Source organism: Zalophus californianus, chromosome 1 (assembly GCF_009762305.2).
Source record: "Zalophus californianus isolate mZalCal1 chromosome 1, mZalCal1.pri.v2, whole genome shotgun sequence".
Taxonomy (NCBI): Eukaryota; Metazoa; Chordata; class Mammalia; order Carnivora; family Otariidae; genus Zalophus; species Zalophus californianus.
Window position 1 is genome coordinate 83,730,396 of NC_045595.1, and position 23,274 is coordinate 83,753,669.

Consider the following 23,274-nt stretch of genomic DNA (forward strand, 5'->3'; position numbering starts at 1 on the left):
AGCGTAGTTGTTCACTGTCATAATCCATTACACAGTGTCTGCCTCCCACCAGCTCTCTGGGCTTTGTAGTACAAATTATTTACTTTTCATGTTATCGTTTTAGAAATAATATATCCCTAGAAGTGCTGAAGCCGTGGCTGGCTGTAGATCATGATTGTGAACAGATCACCACAAGCCTCCTGAGTTTTATTTATGAGCATATATTTCATGCTTGCAACTTTCTCTTATGTTGTTTGGCCCAAAGAAGCATCCCACTCACCAATCCCCTGCTTTTTCCCTGCTTTTATGTTTCACCACCTTGTTAGCGCCTCACTGAAAGAAAAAAACATGCTTGTCAAGGTAACGCTGAGATCCAAAAATGAAGAGATTTTAGGCAGCAAATTAATATTCACTGTCCATACTCAGCTCAATTTCTTATAATAATTTAGCACCACATATGGTAGTTATGAATAAGCATTGATAAGAGAAGTTTCCTAATCTTTTCCACATGATCCAGAAGAGAATGATTTTTAAAACTTGAGTGAGCCAATAAATATTAATAGTTCCAAAAATGGGTCCAAAACTCTAACCAATAGAAATTTGGAGTTGGGGATTTGCTTTGTCACAAAGTTGCATAGAAGTAATTATTAGTATCATTACGTTGGTGCCATTGTTGGTCTCTGGACATCCAAAGGGTTCTTGGCGCTGAATGAAATGTCTAGAAAGACGAAATAGATGATTACAAAGAACTTTCATTCTAAAAAGCCACAAGTCAAGTTAAAAGGGGAAAAGAAGGGGGAAAAATCATCTTTTCACTGTTTATTTTCTCATTTTTTAAAATCTTTTCTTATTATGAAAAGCAGAGGTGGCAGGCAGAGAGCAAATAACTGACATGCGCACGCACAAATCCAAAGTGTCTCCAGTTCCTCAGTATTGCCTGATATTTGCCTCTATCTAAAACGATATCCCCAAACCTGAGGAAAACAGATAATATCCTGCTCAAAAATGCAATTGAATCAGATAACTTGAAATCCCAACCGAGAAGTTCATTTGAGAAATTTTGCGATAGCAATAATCACCAGGAGTCAGAAAGATTCCTTTAAGTCTTTGGCTAACTGGGGTCCAAAAAGTAGCAAGAAAAACAACATAGTGCTATTGTTTTTCTCATTCCAATCTTTGAAATTTCTTTTTTCAAAATTCACAAAGACCCAGACTTATTTTTATCTGTGAATTTAATGAAGAGGGAACCCTTTAAAATGTAGCTTACAGATTTGTGTGCCGTGGAGTTAAATGCCTGAGGATTCTGGGTTTGCATGAGGATGTTAGCTTTAGTTTTACAAAGAAATATGGGCACAAGGGAAAGAGAGAAAAAAGCATCATGATATGGAACAATTTATATTGTTTGGGAACCATGCATTTATGTATAAACTAGAACGTCAAATTACGTACCAGTTAGAGTAAAGAAGAATGACTAATAATGTTTAGTAAACAATAAGAAAGACCTATCACATGGTGGAGGGAAACCCCTCCTACTTTTTCTAATTTTTAAAAATAAGCCAGGAAGAAGGAATATTGTATCACAAGGACAATTAACGTAGCAGAAAGAGAATTGGATTTTGGTCCTAGATTTACCATGAAATAGTTGAAGGACCCTCCCTGAGGCCTCATTTTCTTCAGCCCTAGAATTTGGAAGAAGAGCAGTGAGGGGGTGGACCAGATGATCTTTAAGATTGCTTAGTGTGCCAGAATCAAATGTATTCTAAATGTATCGTAAGTAAGTTCCATTTCACACATACACACACACAAGAGATAAAAATGCCAGTTGTTATCTTTTTCCTAAGGCTTTGGTTTTGTTTCAGACCTTATTTTGGAAAGGGAAAAAAATCACAGATGAATCACTGCAAATTATGATACCAGTCATGGATCTTATCAAAATTGGCGACTCATCCATTTTCAGCAGTTTTGCTAGCCATGGGAAAAATGCAATTTCTTTCTCTCCTTTCTCCAAAGGCCAAAGGAACATGATTGCATCTTTTCTCCAATCTATAAAAAAAGACTCTGACCATTCTTTATTGTTGTGTGCATTTCCCTACTTAATCCATAGGAATAAAATTGTTCGAGTCCATGTTGAGATCAGTCTTTTCAAGAGATTAATGTTCATGTTAGGATTTTCTAGGGGAGTAATAATATAACAATTATAATAATAAGTATTTACTCTAATTTGTTATTTATTATTACTTATTTAATGTCCAGTTTAATTTTGGGTCACAAAAATGCCACTTTTATGTAGTTGTAAAAGCATTGAATTTTGAGTTAAGAACATAGATATTTGTGCTTATCTTTGCTGCTGACAGCTGTGTGACCTTACACATTGAGCCTTGATTTCCTCACCAGTAAAATAAGAACACTAGTAAAGTCTGTCACATATAATTCCCAAGTTTATTGTAAAAATTAAATAATATAATTATGTAAAACCATTTAAAATTGCTGAGCATGATGCAACTCATATTTATACTAATCATTATTTCCTTATTTATTTAGTTCTCAAATGATTCTGCTCTCCAAGGAGTATTGAAATTCTATATGCATTCCAAGATGGGATTTACCATAACTCTAAAATTTTTTTGTATTTTTTGGGTTTTTGGTTGTTCAGTTCAAAACTCAAACACATCGAGCTAACCCAGGACTAGTATTGACAGAAAGTGTGAAGAAAGAGTCTCACCGCTCGGTTAGCATGTGGATAGCTACAATGTACAATGCATCTAAAGGTCCATGACTTGCTTAAGCGCACAATATGGACGTAGCTCCTGAAAGATACGAAATCTGGTTGTTCTGCTAGTCTCCTGTGTCCCTGCAAGTGAGAAAACTTGCTTGTTGAAAGCAGTATAACTGTGATGGTGATAATTTAAAAGAGAGAGCAAATTTTCAAATATCACCTTTATTAACCCAGTGCCATCCAAAACTTAAATCTTTTCCACTCAGCAAAGTGACGATTTTTCACGTTTCCCTGGGCCTCCACAATGAAGGGAGTTTTTGCTTATCGAGTTCACTGCCAGGAAATAAACTCGAGAGTAATGATTGCCATAGATCTATGGAGAGATTAAGAGTTTGCAAAGATGGTGGAATATGCAATAAGGTGGCGGTTCCATATGCAGAAGCACAGTGAGAAAGTTTCTTTTAGCTTTCTCAAAGAAAATCACAGTAACCTGGAAATTTAATAAAGTTCCTTGAATATAAACAGTCTGGGGAATTATTGGTTTTGAATTACTGGCAACAGTGAAGAGGGTTAAATACAGTTTCAGAATGAAAATTAGTTTTATTTTGTCAGGAAGTGAGTGAGCAAAGAGGTGCAAGGCAAGAAAGAGAAAGAGAAAAGATCACTGGGGCAGATACGAAAAAGTGCAACCTAAATTCAGAGATGACAGAGCAGGTGAAGATTTCCAGTGTGACCACCGCAGTGTCACCTATAGCTGAGGATACCAGAGAGGGAGAGAGAGAAAGAGAGAGAGAGAGCATGAGAGAGCGCCACAATGCAAATGTGAAGCAAATTTATAGTTGAGTATTTTACTACTTGGGTTCTGAAAGAGATCTGGTCTTTTCTCTCTCCCACCTTCTTTAATGCTCTCATTAGAAATAGCGGGAAGAAAGAAGATCTCTAAAATTCACAATTCCTTCTTTCCTGCAGCAGACCTTGTCATGGTACCGTTTTAATGAAAATAAGTCACTCCAGACTGCCTTGCTTGCAGTGTTGAAGTTTGGTCCTCAAACCACATACTCCAACATAACTTTTCTTGCTTTTGTTTTGGTTAAACACATGTCCACTTTCAAACCAGGTTCACATTTTCCCTCAGGCTCATTAAAGGAAGTCGCCGGAGGAAGGTTTTACATTTTCTCACTCCTTGCAGCCAGATACCCTGTCCCACAATTAGGTTTTATAAATTCATAAGGGTGGAATGACCTAAAGGGTCATTTCAACTTACCCATTATGGAGCTGGAATCAAAAACCCAAAGTCAAAATCCGATGTCATTAATAATGGCATTACCTAAGTCACTTAGCTCTCTGAGTTCTTTGAACTTCACATCACTCCCTCACCTACAAATAGGGACAAGCATGTAATTCCAAGGGTCGTTTGGGGAAGTAAGTGAGATGTTGTAATTAAATTTCAGAAAAGACACTACACTAAATGTCAACTTCACCCCTACCTACTTACTACTCCTTAACCCATTTATGGGAAGAGCTACATCTAAAAACCATTGAGTTAAACAAAATCATTCTGTGTTTTAAAAAATCACCTAAAGACAGAATTCACACACATTCATGGTAAGTTTGAATAAAGGCAAGGATTAAGAGGTAAATAAGCCTGTTTTGAATCCCGTCTCCATACTTGTAAGTTCTGTGAACTTTGATTCTCAAATCTCTCTGAGCCTCAATCTTCTCTTCAGATCCACTGATATTTCCTTGAGTATTAGGTGAGATCATTTACCTAAAATGCAACAAAATATTTTTTGAACAGCTACTGTCTTAGGCACTTGGGAATACATTGGTGAATAGGACACACATCTATGTCCCATGTAGGTTTTAATTGTGGTGGGATAACATAGACATGAAATAAGAAGTAAAATAATGTATATGGTATGCTAAAAGTTACAAGTGCTATAGAAGAAATAAGAAGTAATGGAGATTGGGGGTTTGGCAGGAAGTTTTGTGGAGTGAAGGGAGGGGAAATCATGTTATTGGTTAAATATGATGATCAGGGTAAGGCTCACTGAGAAGGTAAAATTTGAGCAAAAACTCAAAAGAAGGTCAATAAGTCTGTCAACTGGTAATGTGATGAGAGCATTCTAAGCAGCAAGAATAGCTAAAGCAAAAGCCCTAACCACTACGAGGTCAATATGATTGGAAAGAAGTAAGTAACAGGGAGAACAGTGGAAGACAGACAAGAAGGGCAATAGGGACCAGATCACATAGGGGCTTAAAGGCCATTGTGAGGACTTTGACATTCAAGGAAATGGGAGACCCTTCGGGTTTTGAGCAAAGCAATGACATGATGTAATAAATGCTTTAAAAGGATCTTTGAGCTGCTGTGTTGAGATTTCTCAACTGCAGGGACATGAGTTAATAGCCGAACAACCAGTTAAGAGAATATGGGAGAGGAATAACGCAAATGATAATGGAATGGCAAGTTGCAAAAGTCTAGATTTAAGTTGAAGGAAAGCCCGCCAGATGTTCTGATGAACTGAATATTGAGAGTGAGAGAGAGAGTTGAGCAAGATCTCTAGATTTTCACCCTAGGCAACTGGAAAAATAGAATTGCCATCAGCTGAGATGGGCAAGACTATGAGTTGAGCAAGTTTCAAGGCAGAGACAGAAGGAATTCAATCTAGGCATAATAAGCTTTAGATGCCTACTGCACACACAAGTAAAGCTGTCCAAGGGACAGCTGGATCTATGAATCTAGAGCTCCAAGAAGACGTCTGGGTTGGCTATTTCAATTCAGGAGTCATCAACACTTAGAGATATCTAAAGCCATGAGACTAGGTGAGATCAACAGGCAAGTGAATGAAGCCAGAGAGGGACAGGGAACTAAGGAACAGGAAAACAGAACAGTGACCAGTGAGATGAGGGAAAAGATGGGAACACATCTGGAAGCCACGTCAAAGAAAGCACATCTAAAAGAAGGGAGCAATCAATGATTACAAATGTAACCAACAGGTCATGTAAGATGAGGAGTGATTTGGCTACATAAACATCACTGCGACCTTGACAAGCGCAGTTTTGGTGGAGTGGTGACAGTGGTGGGGGAAACCTAACTGTGCCAAGTTTGAGAGATAATAGGAGAAAATTTTGAGAGAGAATAGATGTTTTTTTCAAGGAGTTTTGCTGTAAAGGGGAGAAAAGAAATGGAGTGGTAGCTGCGGTAAGAAGTGGAGCTAAAGAGACTTTCGATGTGGAAGAAATTATAGTATGATTGAGTGTTGATGTGATGCATGTCAAGCTCTTGGAACAAGTCTTGGCAGCTAATATTATCTGTACTCCCCAATAACCCATTTTTGCACTTGGTAATCTTGGCTGTCAAAAAAATCTTTGTGTATTGATACTTCCCAATATATAAGTACCTGCATATATGAGCGACAAGGTTGGCCTATGCCTGAAAGGGATGGGGAAGCACAGCTTCAAAGAAAAGTCTTTCTCTGGGTTGTGGAAGCTCCTTTTCACTACATTTCAGACAATCACACTATTTCAAGGAAAAATACCAAGGGGAGTTACCATGTTGGCCTCCAACCCCACTTTGGAGCTGTTGCACCTGTACCAAGAGACACATACTCTCCCTGAAATGCCTCATTCTCTTCTTCATACTACACCAGTGCATTTTCCCAGAGAAACGTCATGATGATGCTTATATCCTTAGCTTAAGACTCCCCACACTCTTCAAATATATTTAATTCACACTACAGTTGAAATACTATGGAAAGGAGAAGAGGAGCAAAACTAGAGGAAATTCTAAAACTAGCAGAAAAGGAATGTGACAAAGTAAGTGAGAAGAAGAGTCCTATGTGAGTGGCAATCAGTGACTCACCCACATGGGAAGGAATAAAATAACTCCATTGCAATGGCTGAAGTGGATGTAGGATTAGGTGGATGTGAAAAGCATCTGGTTGTTTTGTTTACCCAGTGCCCAATCTCCATTTTCTGGTAGTAACCCCTTGATATTCCCTTGGAAGCCATGGCTACTCTATTGCCTACAGGCTTCGTAGAATGTAGATCTAGTTGTGCCCTCTTCTTGGTGACCTATAGCCAAAAATCCCCAGGGGAACTAATCACCTCTTCCTCTTGATGGAAGTGGCACCAGGAGGCGACAGGATTGCTATTGTCTTCTTGTCATGGGAATTTCCTTAAGAGATGGTCTTTTGGGACCTCCTTCCCAGATTCAGGGCTCATCCTCCGTGGGTGTGCTCTACCATGACTGTACCAGTTGTTCACAGTTACCTATTCCATTTGGCCTCTATCCATGCTATACCTGTTAAGTTTTTTGAGTATGATTTCTAAATTGCCTGGTCCCTGCCCATGCCAAGGCTCAGTTCTTTAGCTCTTTCTTTCTTTTTCAAGATTTTATTTATTTATTTGACAGAGAGAGAGTTAGCGAGAGCAGGAACACAAGCAGGGGGAGTGAGAGAGGGAGAAGGAGGCTTCCTGCTGAGCAGGGAGCCCAGTTCGGGGCTCGATCCCAGGACCCTGGGATCATGACCTGAGCCGAAGGCAGACACTTAACAACTGAGCCACGCAGGCGCCCCCAAATCTTTCTTTATATCTGTGAGTTACCTATCTTAAAGATCATTTCCTCTTGCTTCCTTTTTTCCTTTTGGATTAAGCATAGCTACTTGCCGTGTATTTGTAACCAAAGAATGCTAAAGAAAGACTGGACTGTTTTGGAAATCCAGTTGTTACTGTTGACCTTCATAATGACTTTTTAAAAAAACACACCTATTAGGGCACCTGGGTGGCTCAGTCGGTTAAGCATCTGCCTTCAGCTCAGGTCACGAATTCAGAGTCCTGGGATTGGGTCCTGCATTGGGCTCCCTGCTCAGCGAGGAGTCGGCTTCTCCCTCTGCCCCTCCCCCTGCTTGTACATTCTCTCTTTCTCGCAAAAATAAATAAAATCTTTTTAAAAATAACAAAATAAAACACACTTATTTGTAGGTTGGGCTCTGCCTCACGTGCAACTTCAGGTTTTTCCATTATTTCTCTCACTGGCTTGATATAAACTCTCCCTACTGGCTAACAATTGGAATGACTTGTGAATCAAGGGCTGCTCCTCTTAAACAACTGAGCCACTCAGGCGCCAAGGGTTGCTCCTCTTGCTCACCAAGTCCTCAACAACATGTCAACAGATGACTGCTTAAAATTCTTTTCCTTTATTTGCTCTTGGAACCGACAATAATTATTAAAAAAAATGGCACTGAAACGTATAATATAAATAGAGAAGGATTCTTGATTTTTTTTTTTGGTATATTCTAGACTGCCATGTGGGGGGAAAATCCTTGTCTATTAAAAAATCTTTTTAATATGTAAAATGGAAATTAGTTATCTAGATGCCACTCTAAGAGCCTTTTGCTCTTGGCTATGAAACCTTCATTTGAAAGCCTTTTCTTTTGAATTCTCTGCCACAGTTTTATGGGATGCTCAAAGTAAACAGATGCCTCATATAAACTTCATTTTTATAGGTAGCTAATATACTAATATCCTACAGGGATAATTTAAGCTCCCAGGTGTCCAGGTTTTAACTAGGCTACAAAGAAAATTTAGCCAAGGACAATAGGACAAACTACCTAAGCTAGAAATGTCATGGCTCTTTCATAAGGCACCAGGATTTCAGGAAACTTCAAAATAAGGTCTCACACAGAACAATCTGGCTAGGGAAGAGACTCCATTAAATGAGGTGATTCAAATTTATAGATTATGCTGGGGCAATTTAGAAACAGGGAATCCTTGTATATTTCTTATATACATAGTTCCACATTGAAACTTGGAGCAGTAAACTGTCTCATAATGTGATGGCATCAAAATACCAACTCTTCTTACCAGGGTTACTGAGAATTCAGAACAGGATCCATGCTATGAGAGAGTATATAATGCAAAATTAGACCCAAAATACTTCACACACACACACACACACACACACACACACACACACACACACACACATTATATTTCTGCATGTAGTGAAGTTCCTATTGAGAAGAAATTTAAACCTTTGCAGGAGAAGCCACCAGCCAAGCTTTATATCCAGAAATTGTCTGGAAGCAGATCTTTGGCTTTTCCTTAAATACAAAACTGGTCTTTGTTAGTAATTCAGACATAAGGCTGAGAGTCACCCCTTGCCCTGGTGTAGCAGGTCCTTTTATAGCTCAGAACTGGAAAGAAGGTTGGTACAATGGCATTCGGGCAAAGAACTTTCTGGAAGAAAATAGTCCCTTTTCTCTAAAGGTTAGATATTGTAAGAAGTTCTGCAAATGATGAGCTCAGCAACTGAGGGCTGCCAAAACAAAGGTGATAGAAATAGGAAGTTAGACTGAAGGCTGATATAATACCTGGGGTTAGGTGGTTCATGGGATTGTGTGCAGCATCTTTCCACAACTAGAGTTGTGGAAAGGCACGGAAGTGATGCTGTGGGGCAATGATCCGGTATGTTAAAGCCTATCATGCAAGCGTGTAGTGGGAAGTGGGCAAGTGAGAAGTTTGCAACTATAGACCACATGGTTGCAACAGAAGTAACACACATCTATTAGAAGGGAGGCCAGACTGAGGTCCAGAAGTCCTCTCCAGTGCTCCCCAAGGTGCCTTTTGGAAATAAGGTGGACTCTTTCAAGAGTGTAAGTCCCAGGAAGCCTTGACAATTTGGGCATGCAGCTGGACTTAAGAGCAATTGCTGGATTTTCTCCTAACCTGGCATGATAGCTAATTTTATGCAGTGACTTGTCCAGGCTATGGTGCCCAGCTGTTTGGTCAACTACCAGTCTAGATGTTTTTATCAAGGTATTTTGTAGATGGGATAAACATTTACAATAAGTTAACTTTAAGATTACCCTCAATAATATGGGTGGGCCCATATCTAATCTAATTAGTTGAAAGCCGGGAGAGCAAAAATTGAGGTTTCCTGGAGAAGGAATTCTGGCTCAAGACTGCAATATGGAAATCCTGCCCAGGTTTCAGCATGCCAAGCTGTCCTATGGATTTTGGGCTTGCCAGTCCCTGTAATAGCATGAGCCAATTCCTTAAAATCAATCTCTCTTTCTATCTCTCTCTCTATATATTTTATGTATATGCATGCACACATATGTATGTGTGTGTATATATAATATACATATATACTATTTTCTTTCAGTTCTGGAGTTTTCTTTTGGTTCTGGAGTTCTCAGTTTCCTCACTAGACTCACTATATATATTTATATATATATATATAAATTTATATATATATATATATTTATATATATATATATATTTATATATATTTATATATATATATATATATATATTTATATATATATATATATATATATATATATATATATATATATATATATATATAGTTAACCCTGACTGATACACTTGAGCAGGTGAGTACTTGAATGATTGTTTGGAAAAATGCAAAATATATGACTGCGTTTGTACCCCCAGCTGGTGAGATAGTCCATTTTGATTACGTACATACACAGTTGATAAATACAGACATATTGTTCTATCACTATGTCGCTTAAACATTCACATGCAGTTAAAATGATTTACAAAGAGTTGTACATTTTACCAATATAAGAATCAATCCTTTTTTGTAAGTAAGATTCCTCTTCTCTCTCTTTTAAGGTACATTTTCTTGTAAATTATCTTTCTAGCACTATTTTCTACTTGAAATGAAACCATAAGAAAGGGGAATCCCAGGCAGGCTCTTCTTGTACCTTATATTTAAATAACCCCAGAGCTTTGGCAAAATTCCTAAATTCTCTTCGAGTTTCAGAGATAGGTAGGGAGGTATCTAAAAAAGACTTGGGCAGAGTGAATCTAGCCCACAAACTGAGAACTTTAGAACCCAACAAGAAAAGACAGAAGGCTATTCACCTGTAAAGAGGGCAAAAACAAAATTCAAAACTGAAGAGACCAGAGACCTTAAATCAAATGCATTCATTCCTTAAAAATTTATTCAGGGTGCACTACACACAAAAGTGTATGCTTGGTGTCCAGGGGGGTGTGGGAGGGATGGTACACAGCTTATCTCCTCAAGGGCTGTGAAGTATGTATTGTGGACCCAATGTGTGCATGAGAAAACTGAATATGAGAAAGTTAAGAAATGTGGTGGTTCTAGAGTGTATCTAAAAAACAAGTATAAAAATAACTGTAACACAAGATAGAAACTATAGGTCTCATTCATGTGGGAGGGAGGCAGCTGAGGAGAATGCCTTTAGGAGAGCAATAATAATGTGCTCTGAAATCCCAAGATGCAATGATGCCTGCAAATAGAACATAGATATCCTGAAATCAGGGCCAGATTAAGATCTTTAGAGGCCCTAATCCCCAAAGAGATTATGGTGGTGCCCACCTCCCGCCATCACCACTATATATAATTCAAAACAAAACAGTACTTAAATGTTTAAGAAATTAAAGAAATCCAGCTAGGTTCTGATGGTTTTACCAGGATGATTACTTTATTGCTTTTCTTGAATTAACACATCCTTTCAAAAACAGGTTTTGGGAGGTGCTCCTCTTTTGCTTGTTCACTAAATTTGTATACCAGGATGCATAAAGTTTTATTGGCACACAACCACACCCATTCATTGAGGCGTCATCTATGACTGCTTTCCCACCACAATGGCGGAATTACGTGGTTGCAGCTGAGACCAATGGCCCAGAGACAGAGTACCTCGGCACAGGTAGAAGTACAAAAAAAGTGTGCAAATGGTATGTGCTTACCTGGGAAAATAGGCTGACCATCTCATAAGAAGCATCACAGAATGGCAGATAACTAGGTAGGTAGTTATTAGTTTCTTAGTTAGTTGGCTTCCCTTTAGGGGTACAACTTCCTGGTTCAGTCTCCCTCCTGGGAGCAGATCACCCAAGGTTAGAATGAAAATTGACTGAAGATCCTGAAATTGATGTGTATATAACGTCTGTCACATTTACCAAAACATTGATCCTATGACTGTCCCATCCCCACTTCACCCTTATAGAGGCAATCATAGCCAAATCGATGATCCGAAGGTTGCTTGATGATCAGAGAACCAGAGGAAGGGGCTGAAGTGAATGGTAATGGCAGCAGATAGAGAGAACCTAAAACAGCTGTCTCATATGGACAGGGCTAGCCTTGTCAATGAGGCCAGAATTCCAGAGCGCATGGACTCTTGCAGTGCGTGGATAGGCACAGTTAGTGTTTGCCCCTGTAATCTTCCTTTTACTGTGTTGCCAGCCTCCCTTCTTAGGACACATTCATTCTTTAGAAATCTGAATCTATTCACTAAGGTTGCAGTCAAGTTTTGAAAACCCAAGTCTCCGGTCTGTTCTATCTCTTTAGGTCAAGATTTGTTCTCATCTACTGCTTTTCTTTCTTAATTTTCAAAGGCATCTCTCTGCAGTCTTCAAGTTCAACCTGGAGGAGTTGATGACTTCTTTTTTTTTTTTTTTTTCTTTTCATTCACACAAGTTGAGAGTGGATTCAGCTATTCTTATTGTCATGCACCTCACCATGTGAATAATTACTTCCTTGGGAACTCATTTGATGCCACACCACAAGCCTGTGTTCACCTATTCAGGAATGTAGACAAAGAGCTCATTTAGAAGCCCTAAAACCTTATCAGATCCTGATTTATACAGGTAACCACGTCAATAAACACATCAAAATCCTGCGGGGTAGTGACAGTCACTAAATCTGAATGCGTCTTTCCTGACTGACTCCGATTTGGAACGCACAGCTCTCTTTCTTACACTTTGGGATTGTACCCCTCCGCTGGTGGCACAGCTGTTGGCCCTGCCGACCACGTCTCATCTACTTTGTACAGCATAGCACCTCTGGATTATTGGCAGTTTCGGTCATTTCCTCATCCCTTGGCCAATAACTTAATGTAACATTGAACTGATCATTGAGCCATTGCCAACTTTTTTTATTATGTTGACATGGGGCAGTTTAGGGTAATGGTTGCTCTTTGAAGGCGTTTGCCAGGCAAAAAGGTCAACCTTTTCAACGTTATGAAAGATGGAAGAAAGAAAGAGAAATAACAGTTTTAAAGCCAGTCATTGTGTTATGTACTTTCCACACCAAGTATCTATTTTAAACCTCAAAGCACACACCTATTTTGGAGATGAAAATTGAAACCTCAGCTAAGTTAAGTAACTTGTCTAAGTTCTCACAGCTAGTAAGTGGTGAATCCAGGAATACAAGTCCAAGTCCCCCTTATTGGTGGTCTGATCTTTTGCTTGTGTGGTCCCGTGTTACCTTTTTCCAACACTAGTCAGCTTGTAGGATCAGTGGCTCTTCAAGCCACTGGTGCATTATTATTAAAAGCATCTGGTGCAGAGCTTGTTTTGGGTTTTAGATTTCATAAGCTCACCATCACATCCATAGCTGTGCCTAATGCTTTCTGGAATAGGGTGGAGACCAACAACATAGATAAATTGACATTTCCATGATCTTCCCGCAATCCTAACTCCCTAACAGTCACCAAGGAACAGCAGCTACAGTTAATATTCATTCAAATAATGCAGCAGATATTTATCTAGTACCTACTAGGGGCCAGCCATTTGTGCTGAGCTTTATTAAAAAAAAAAATTCTTGCCACAGATTGACTGAATCACTGAACACACTAGCTGCACAATGGCCATGAAGCCCCATATAGAGATGGACAAAATAGGAGTTTTGAAGAATTTGAAAAAAGAAACTGTTTATATCACAGATTTTTTAAAAATGTGTATTAGTAGCTGAAAAGCACTGGAGTATAATTAAAACTCTGTGAACCGCAAGTTCTGCCCTCTACTGAGAGCAACTGACACCAAACCGACCCGGCAGAGAGATCCTGTTTGGTACTGAAGGCTCGTGCTGCCTGAATTGCAAACACTGAACCATTTCCAGTCAAAAGAGTCAAGCAGCCCCTGGGCTGATGTCACTGATGACATCTCAGCTGCCCTTCTTGGAAGCTGTCTTTCTGTCTCCTGACTGGCTTCAGGTGTGTGGCGGCTCATACCACCCACAACATAGCAGAATATGAAACAATTCAGATATGAAGTGAGAGTATTGACTAGTAAGAAACTAGAACATGATTTGCTCTCTGGACCTCAGTGTCTTCTGTACAATGGGAACAGTACCCCAGTCTCAGAAAAGCATGATAACATACACGAAATAGGGTTGGCATAATGTTCATTCGTTTAACAGAAACATAATCAGACACTTACGATAAACCAAATGCTCTGATAGGCACTGGAGCTACAAGAATAAACAAAACAGATACTGTTCATGCTTTCATGGGGCTTTACGTGTGAGGGGGCAGACATTCAATGAATCGTCACAGAATGAGCTAGGCCATTAACATTTGTCAAATGTTATAAAGGACGCTATAAAGTGAAGCGTGCTATGGGAATATATGATAACAACTCCCTGTGGCAGGTTGTTTAACAGTCCCCCAAAAGATGCCCAGGTCCTAATCTTCTGAACCTGTGTGAGTATGTTACCTGATGTGGCCAAAGGGACTTCGAAGATGTGATTAAGCTCAGAGTCTTGAGAGGGAGAGCGTATCCTAAATTATCCAGTGGGCCCACTGTCACCGCAAGGGTTTTGAAAAGTGGAAGAAGACAGAGGGATTATTTGATTATAGAAGAGGAGGCTGGAGCGATATGATGTGGGGAGGACTCAACCTGCCATTAACTGCTTTCAAGATGGGGGTAGGGGCACAAGCTAAGACATACAGGTGGCTTCCAGAAGCAGAAAAAGGCAAGAAAACACTCCCTAGGGACGCCTGGGTGGCTCAGTCTATTGAGCATCTCCCTTTGGCTCAGGGTCAGGATCCCAGGATCCTGGGATTGAGCCCCACATCGGGTTCCCTGATGAGCAGGGAGCCTGCTTCTCCCTCTGCCTGCCACTCCCCCTGCTTGTGCTCTCTCTCTCTGACAAACAAATAAAGTCTTTAAAAAAAGAAAAAGAAAAGAAAACACTCCCTAGAGGCTGCAGAAAGGAAAGACTATTGACCCCTTGATTTTAGCCCAGTGAGACCTGTGTCAGACTTCTGACCTACAGAGCAGCAAGATAATAAATTTATGTTATTTTAAGATACAAATTTCCAGTCATTTGTTAAAGCAGCCGTAGAAAACTAATACAGTCCTACACTTAATGGTGTAGGGGGGTGGTAGGTAGTCAACGGAGGCCTCTTTGAGGAATTTAACTGAGACTTGACAGTTGCCTCGGACTTAGATAGAGTTCTGGCCCATTAATGCCTGTCCCTCTGTCCTCCTGTCACACTCCTCAGCCTGGTATTGATGCCTGTGGCCTCTTCTGGTGGTAGCTGTGTTCTCCTGAGACAGCTGGTTTGGGATCCGCAAGGCCAACTAGCTCTGATTAGGACTTCTTCCCACCATCCATCCACAGCACATTCTCTCTATCAACAAGTACTTATTGAACACCTACTATGTGCCAGTTCTGTTCTAGGTACTGGGTATACAGAAAACAAAAGGAGAGATTCAATGTTCTTCTATAACGGGTTCATCTTTATGCAAAAGATGAACTCTATTTGGTCATAATTTCTTTGAAAAGCAGAACCACACATGAAATAAATTGATGTGATCTTAAAAAGTGCTATAGTCTTAAAAAAAAAAAAAAATGCCATGAAACAACGATCTGGGCCTAACAGAGACCTCATGAAAAACATTCTAGATAGCCAGAAGAATCAGTCAACTTTGCTGTGTCCTGTTTCTTGCCACAGTGTTTAAGTGAGGGTTACTGCAGAAAGAGCATTCCAACTCCTGTTCTAGGAATTGCCAATGCTACACACACACAATTGGCCTCTGGATTTAAGAACAGACTAGGGTCCTCCTCAAATCCTAGTGGTAAGGCTTAAGAATAGACTTTATTTTAGGGGCGCCTGGGTGGCTCAGTCGGTCAAGCGTCCGACTCTTCATTTTGGCTCAGGTCATGATCTCAGGGTCCTGAGATCGAGCCCCACATCTGCTTGTCCCTCTCCCTCTTCTCCACCCCCCACCTCTCTCTCTCTCTCTCTCTCTCTCTAAAATAAAAAAATTAATTTATTTTAAATCTCAAAAGTGAGAAACTCATAGACACTAAAGAGATAACAAAAACAAGTGGCACCACATTTGACATAAATATTGTTCGTGCAGTGCACAAATATCTACAACATTTTTTAAAACTTGTATCCAAAAAATTCGTTGTAATTTCCAGCGCCTAATGATTTTTGGGGGGAGGGGTTGTTTTGATTTTCATTTGTGTTATTTTCAAATCATAAATGTATTACTGGTCTAGCATAGGTATATGTCCTCCAAATGCCTGCCCCAAATTTAAGAAAGCATCCCAGCTCACTCCAGAAAGCTGAGGAAAACCTGAGATCCCGGTGGAGTGTGTCCTCATCAGACCTTTTAAAGCACATGGCAATGATGCATAATAAATGAGAATTCTGAAGTAGCTTCAACCGCCTATTGGTTTGAGAAGGTGACCTGCCAGTCCCTGGATATTTGGGTGGGAGACATTAATCAAGCATTCCTTTGTCAGTGTTAGTTAAATATAGTTAAATGATCCTATCTGCCTGGGCTGTTTAGACCTGTCAGAAGTAATCTGCCCCTTCTTGAGGATTGCCAAACAGGTTTTCATCCCAAGTGACTTAGTCATTTATTCCTGTTTAAATACAAATCTTACTTACCTCTGTAAGTCCTGGCTCACCCTTAAAAACTCCACATGGGCTTAACATGCCCCGCTGTATAAAGTGGTGAGAATTGTTATGGATTCTTCTCATTTTTTTTCTGAATACTACAGAGAAGGTAGCCAAATTCCCCAGAGAGTTGGGGAGAGTAGAAAGTAAATCTAGGACAAACCACAGAGGCAGTACATAGGGGTTGCTTTGGAAGAAAGCACTTGTCTGACTTTTGAGGCTTGCTCACCCAGAACCTACAGCAGGAAAGGAGGCATTATCCAAGCAAGGCTAAAATAATAGGTCAGAAAGCACAGAGGAAAATGTTCTGATTTGGACCACATGATGAAGATTTATAATAGAAATGACAAAAATGAAATCCCCTTTCACATGGATAAGTATTTTTAACATTGGAACAAAGAACTGGGAGCTGTTCCCTTCATTGTCACAGAAGTGCTGTTTTTTTTGTTGTTGTTTTTTGTTTTTTGTTTTTAAAGACACCAGATTGGTCTGACTCTGTTTCCTCCTCTTTGGTGCCAGGATCTTTGCCCAATGGGACCGCGCAGCAAGAAGTAACATTACAGTTCCAGCAGCAGGAATCACCAGCCTTCTACCCAGAATTGGCTTCTGGATGTAAGAGCCTTAGAAAATCTCATAAGTTTCCACCCCACAGTTTTCTCTTCTAGGAATTTCTCCTAATAGATTGTGTGCCCATACAAAGAAAGCTTCACATGCAAAGATGTTCATCCTGGTTTTGTTTATAATTGAAAGAAAAATGAAATATAAATAAAAGAACACACCCACATATTCAACAAAAAGGGGTTGGTTAAATTAATTTTGGTGCATCCACAGAAAGGGAATATTCTGTAGTCATCAATAATTGTTTAGAAGACCTAAGAACAAACAAATCGGTTTTTACTCATTCACACTTTTCTGTATTTCTTCCTTACTTTTTTTTTTTTTACAGAGATCATGATTTGCCTTGGTTCTTGGTTAGTAGGCAGAAGACCCTGGAAGCTGGCTGTAAGGGGACGACTACGTAACACAATGAACAACAACTGAACAAGGCCTTTCGTTTTAAAACGGTTACACCCAAGACTCAGTATTCATGATTACCCAACCAACTCTTCATCACCCAATCAAATATCTTTTCTTTCTAGCTAAGAACTGCCAACTGGTATTGCCCATGTCATTATTCTCCCTGTTCTCTGTTAGTTAAAGCTGATTGCCAGTTTGTGTGATCCTCTTGGGGGGGAAAAAAAAGTTCTCCTTAACCATTTCGTTAACCAAGTCCTTTAACTTCATGGGTTGACTGCACTGGGAGAGGCCCTCTCATGAGTTGGTGCTTATTTAAAAGGAAAATTTGCATTTATTTACTCATAAAAGTGCCATTGAGCTGAGAATCTTATTTCGGTTTAAACACACTTTTCTTCTTACAATAGTGGTTGTCATGCCTTCCTTAAATGGATTATAAGCTTGTCTTTGAACTGCTCATATAGCCTAGACCAAACTTTTAAGTTGGCATGTTTCAACAAATCCTGCTGGACAAATAAATGAAGACCCCATATCAGTGAATTCCCACCTTTTTTTTTTTTGCCTCAAAAAGCATTGTTTCAATTAAATCTTATTTGCACCCCAATATTTTAAATAATCAGAGAGGAGCTGGTCTAATTAAAGTGGAAGTGGGAAAGGATGAAAGCTGAGAGTGACCACTAACTAATCATGCAAACTAAGACATTCTTGGGAAGGAAAGGAGACACTATTAATGATCACATTGGGACAACACATCTTACAAATTATTCCTTTCTGCTTTGGGAAGATCACAAGTTCAAACTGCCCAAAAGCAGTAAAGGAAATGATTGGGAATTGGCTGTACAAAGTGGAAAGGACAATATGGTGTGGGGGTGGGGGGTGGAAAACACTCTAACTGAAGTCCAGAGCCAAACAATAAACCGGACAAAAAAATATATCTGCAAAACACAGACGGTGGGCTAATTTGGTCAATTTAGAAAGTGCTTGAACAAAACAATGAGGAAAAGATGAACCTCCCCCAAACGAGCAAAAGATAGTTGCATAGGCAGCCGAGAGGGGGAAATATAGAAATGGCAATGCCCAATAAAAATATTTTTTAAAATGCTTCTCTCCTTATATGTTACCTAAATTGAATTTAAATAAAAAATTAAAAAAAATAAAATTATCTCACTCATAATTAAAGAAATTCAAATGAAAACAAAAAGCCATTTTTCACCTAGCAGACAAGCAAATGTTAAGGTGTAAGGATAGCTGATACTAGTTAGACTATAGGGAAGGAGCCATTCTTAACACTGATGAAAAATGTACTAACAGGCTAAAACTTTTTAGATAGCCACAAGGCAAGAGCTATCAGAAGGAAAACACATATTGTTTCTGACCTGATGGTTAAACACAGCTAGAAATCGACTCAATGTTTGCTAAAGCAAACATATATACAAGTGACATGGTCTGTCATAGCAAAAAAAAAAACCTGGAAACAACCAAAATGTCTCTCAATTAGGGAGGGATTCAATATATTACAGAATGGGATGTCCATATGGTAGTGCTGTGTAGCCAATACAATAAACACTGTGGTATTTTATATGTTCTGATAAGGAAAAGCCTTAAAAACATATCATTAAGGCAAGAAAAAAAAGCAGGGTCAGAACACTGTGTATATTACATTTTTATTCTGCACATTGTTAAGAGGCTACTTACAGGGATTATGGACATATAGGTTTTTAAGATCACACCAGACACCATGACCACTGGTTGTCTTTGTTGGAAGAATTGGGTAGAAGAGGAGCAGCAGGGGTTGTTTTTAAAACTCTCTGCTTTATACCTTTTTGCTTTGTTTGAATTTTCTAAATATGTTCATGTGCTCCTATTATAAATTTTTAAAATGTCAACAGAGGTTATCTATGTGGTTGGATTATTGTAATAAATATTATAAAAGGTGGGGAAAACTATGTGTAAGGAAAACAAAATGGAAAGCCCACAGAAAAAGAAGTTCCAAGCTTACAAAATCATATCACCTCCATTAACTATGAAATAGTTTGAAGCATAGTCTCTTTCTTTTCAAGATATTTAGCATTTGAGCCATTCCCTCACCCAAATGTTTATTACAATATTGAAGTCAGAAAGGATGCCATTCCTTGCCCTCTAGTAAGATAATGAGAGAAATACATATAAGGGGTTGTGGGAGCAGAGAACACACCCATGATGGATGTCAATACATTCAAAAAAGAACTTAGAATATCCAACCCACCCCCATCTTCATTCCTGGCCCTCAGTAAATGAGAGAGGCCACTGTTTCTAGAGAGACTTCCCTAGTATCTTCCTCTTATAGCATAAAGCCTACCATTTTGCATGAGACTGAAATAGCAATGCTTTGACCTGCCACATCCTTCAGAAAAGGTGCATGGTGGGGCTATGTTGCAGTTAGAACTGGGAAGAAGAGATCGGATCCACTTACACAGTAAGAATCTTCTAGAAACCTACCAGAAGAGGAGCGTCCTCCCAGAAGCCAATGGAGACCACCAGTAGACCTCATTATACTTTGTTCTCATTAAGATAACGAATGTGGGAATGAGGGAAGGAGACGCCGAAAGCACTGAAGAGGAACACTGAGGGGGCTGCTCTTCATTATTTATATGTACAGTTCTCTTTCCTCCAGCTTAGTTGATACGTGATTTATGATGTAGGGGTTTTGCTATCCTTCTGTTTAATTTTCCAAACTAACTTTTCTTTGGAAGCAAAATACTTGTAATTATGGTATCTTCCTACGAAGTCTCATTCTTACCCAATATTTTTTTTTTTAAGATTTATTTACTTATTTGAGAGAGAGAGAGCACAAGCCGGGTGGGAGGGCAGAGGGAGAGGGAGAGAGAGAATCTCAAGCAGACTCCCTGCTGAGCATGGAGTCTGACACAGGCTCAATCTCAGGACCCTGAGATCACGACCTGAGCCAAAATCAAGAGTCAAATGCTCAACCGACTGAGTCACCCAGGTATCCTTTACCCAATTATTTCTTAACAAGTGAAGTTCCTCAGCAGTCTAATGATGGGCTTAGTTATTCCACAACATGGATGTTAACTAATGATAGTCATTAGGCATCTACTATTGCCCAGACTATGATAGTTGCTTTCCAGAAAACCACCCTGCTGAAGGGAATAGTGCACCCACTTCACAGATAAGGAAACTGGGGCTCAGAAGGGCTGACTAATTGGCACAAAATCATATAGCTCATACGTGGCTGAGTACCTAGTTGAATGCATTATGGATGCTATAAATATTACCAAAGTTAAACTGAATAAAGATAAATTTTCCATGAGAGTTTGGCTTCTCCTATCATCCTACATAAATAAAAGATTGGATTTCTATACAGTCAAGTGAATGTGAAAGTCTAAGAAAAGAACTCAGTTGCAGGTTCGTTCAGCTCATAGAACTTTCTGCACTGATGCAAATGTTTTACCTCTATTTTGTCCAGTCAGGTAGCCATTAGCCACATATGGATACTGATCACTTGATAGGTGGATAGCATGATTGAGCAACTGAATTTTTAATTTCATCCAGTTTAGTTAAATTTAACTAAATAACAGGGCTACCATATGGGACTGCACAGTTCTAGCCAAAGTCATTCAAGAAACATGTATTGGTAATTGGGATCAAAAGGAGGAGTGCAGGGAGAAGAAATGATATAAAATCACAAAATAGTTACAGTTGGGAAAATCTTAATGAGACCATCACATTCAACCCACTCATTCTACGTTGATGAGTAGAATTGTGACCCAGAGAGATTAAGCAATTTGCTAACGTCGCAAAAGCTAGTAAGGAGCCTGATACAAATCCCACCTTTTAGTGAATGTTAAGCCTAGCTGTGATGTTACAATTATACAGAATTGAGTTAAACTAAGCACAACAATAGAAGGATTTTTTTTTTTTTTTTTTTTTTTGGTATTCTTTTTGGACTCTGTATGAAGCAAGGAACAAGTGACAGTGTTAGGCAGGCTAGTTGTCCTTGCCTCCTCCCAAATCTCTCTATATCAGTAAGAAATAAGGTAAAATTTCTACAAGGTAGGGACATAAGTAAGTATAAAGCTAATCTGCTAGTTAATTCAATGGCCTCTGTTAGAGAAACACCAAGCCCTTTGGAATTGTGTTTTGATGTCCCAATTCTGTTACAAAAAAAAAAAAAAAAAAAACCTGACTCCAAATTATAATATTCCCTAAATGATGCCCTCCTTCCCAACTTCTACCCCCGAATGGGTAGAGTCCTGTATACCTCTCTCACAGAGAAGCTCTTCTACTTAATTAGGTTAATAGGTTACAGATAGGCTAATTAGGTTAAATCCTGGGCAGAGGGAAAGTGCTTCTAATTGCCACTGCCATTGTATTACCTGGAGCTGAGATGGAACTTCAGTATACACTAGTCTGTATTCTGCTCATCAGAGGCCTATTTAAACACGGTACATGGTGGTGACTTACACACCAGGCCCTGTCATTCCCCTAAACTCTTTGGCAAAAGCATTTTGGAAAAAAAGTACTTTCTGCTTTATAAATGATTTCTTCCAGGTTTCCAGTGAAACAAGTCATTTAAAAAAATTTTTTTTTGACAAATGAAAGGGGAAAAAAATGCCTTTTCAAATCCAGGGCACTTGAAAGTTTCATTTTCCTGTTTTAATTTGCTTCAGCGTTTCAAGGGAATAATAATAGTTTTTTAATGCCAAAGGTGGCTTTCATCACTCAAAGCCCTCTAATTTCCTCCCATATTGCAAGTAATGTGTTAATAGTTCCAAAATGAAATATTACCTAAAACACAACTTGGTAATTTTCCTTACAGTTCAAAGTTATTTGAAAAAGAAGCATCACCTTTTACAAATATTTACTTTGCGACAATAGAAGACGCTGCAAATTATCTTCTTTTTTGTGCCATCTTTGAATCTTCTGTTGGGAAAAAATGAAATAAATGGGAAAAAGAAAAAAATGCCTTCCCCCTTCCCTTTCATGTTCTAATACCGGGTTCCACCTAAAGACCTGATTTCTATCTTTAAAATTAGATAATGCTCATATATACATATTATATATATATATATAAAGAGAGAGAGAGAGAAGTGAGAGAAAAGCTTGGTATTCACGGCCTCATTATAGAATACACACACTAAAGAAAGGATGTGCATAGAGGCCATAGAGAATTTAAAAGATTTATTTATGATGTATTACTGTAATTTTTAATTTAGACATGCAAATTTTTTAATTTGCACCGACTGCTTTGCCTTAATGGTTTTGATTAATACTTGGAGGTAGTGTTTGTGAAAGAGATTTATACTGTGATTCATCTGCAAAATAATCAAATCATTACCAGCTAATGACAAAGCTGTGAAAAATGATATAGATATTGTGTAACTTCCAGCTATGGCTGAACACGTGGAGGTACCCAATCCTTCCAGCAAATGTGGACTTGTGTTAATAACTGCTGGGAAGTTCGCTCTAGGTCCACTCTAATTTGGCAACAAAAAACATTGATCTTAATAAAGCTGTCTGATAAAAGGAGCAGTGATTAACATCCCAAACCCTCTATTCTGCTACTCATGCCAAGGTCCCTTTTTTTTTTTTCCAGGAATGAAAATTCCACTGCACTTCCTGCTTATCGCTGCATCTCACCTCAGCCCTCCGTGGGTTTCCAGATAAGGCTCAGACAGCCTCAGAAGGGGGAGGGGGCGGGGGACCAGAGGGAGTAGGGCTGGTGGCTGCAGGTGGCAGTTGCGGAGGGAGGAAAGTACAGCACGGTGAATTCTGAGTCTGAATCCCTTTCACAAAGCCAACACCCATTCCTTCCAGAGCTCAGAGGCACCTCCCCTTTCCCGTGGTCCTTCCTGCCTGGATTCAGGCAGTCAG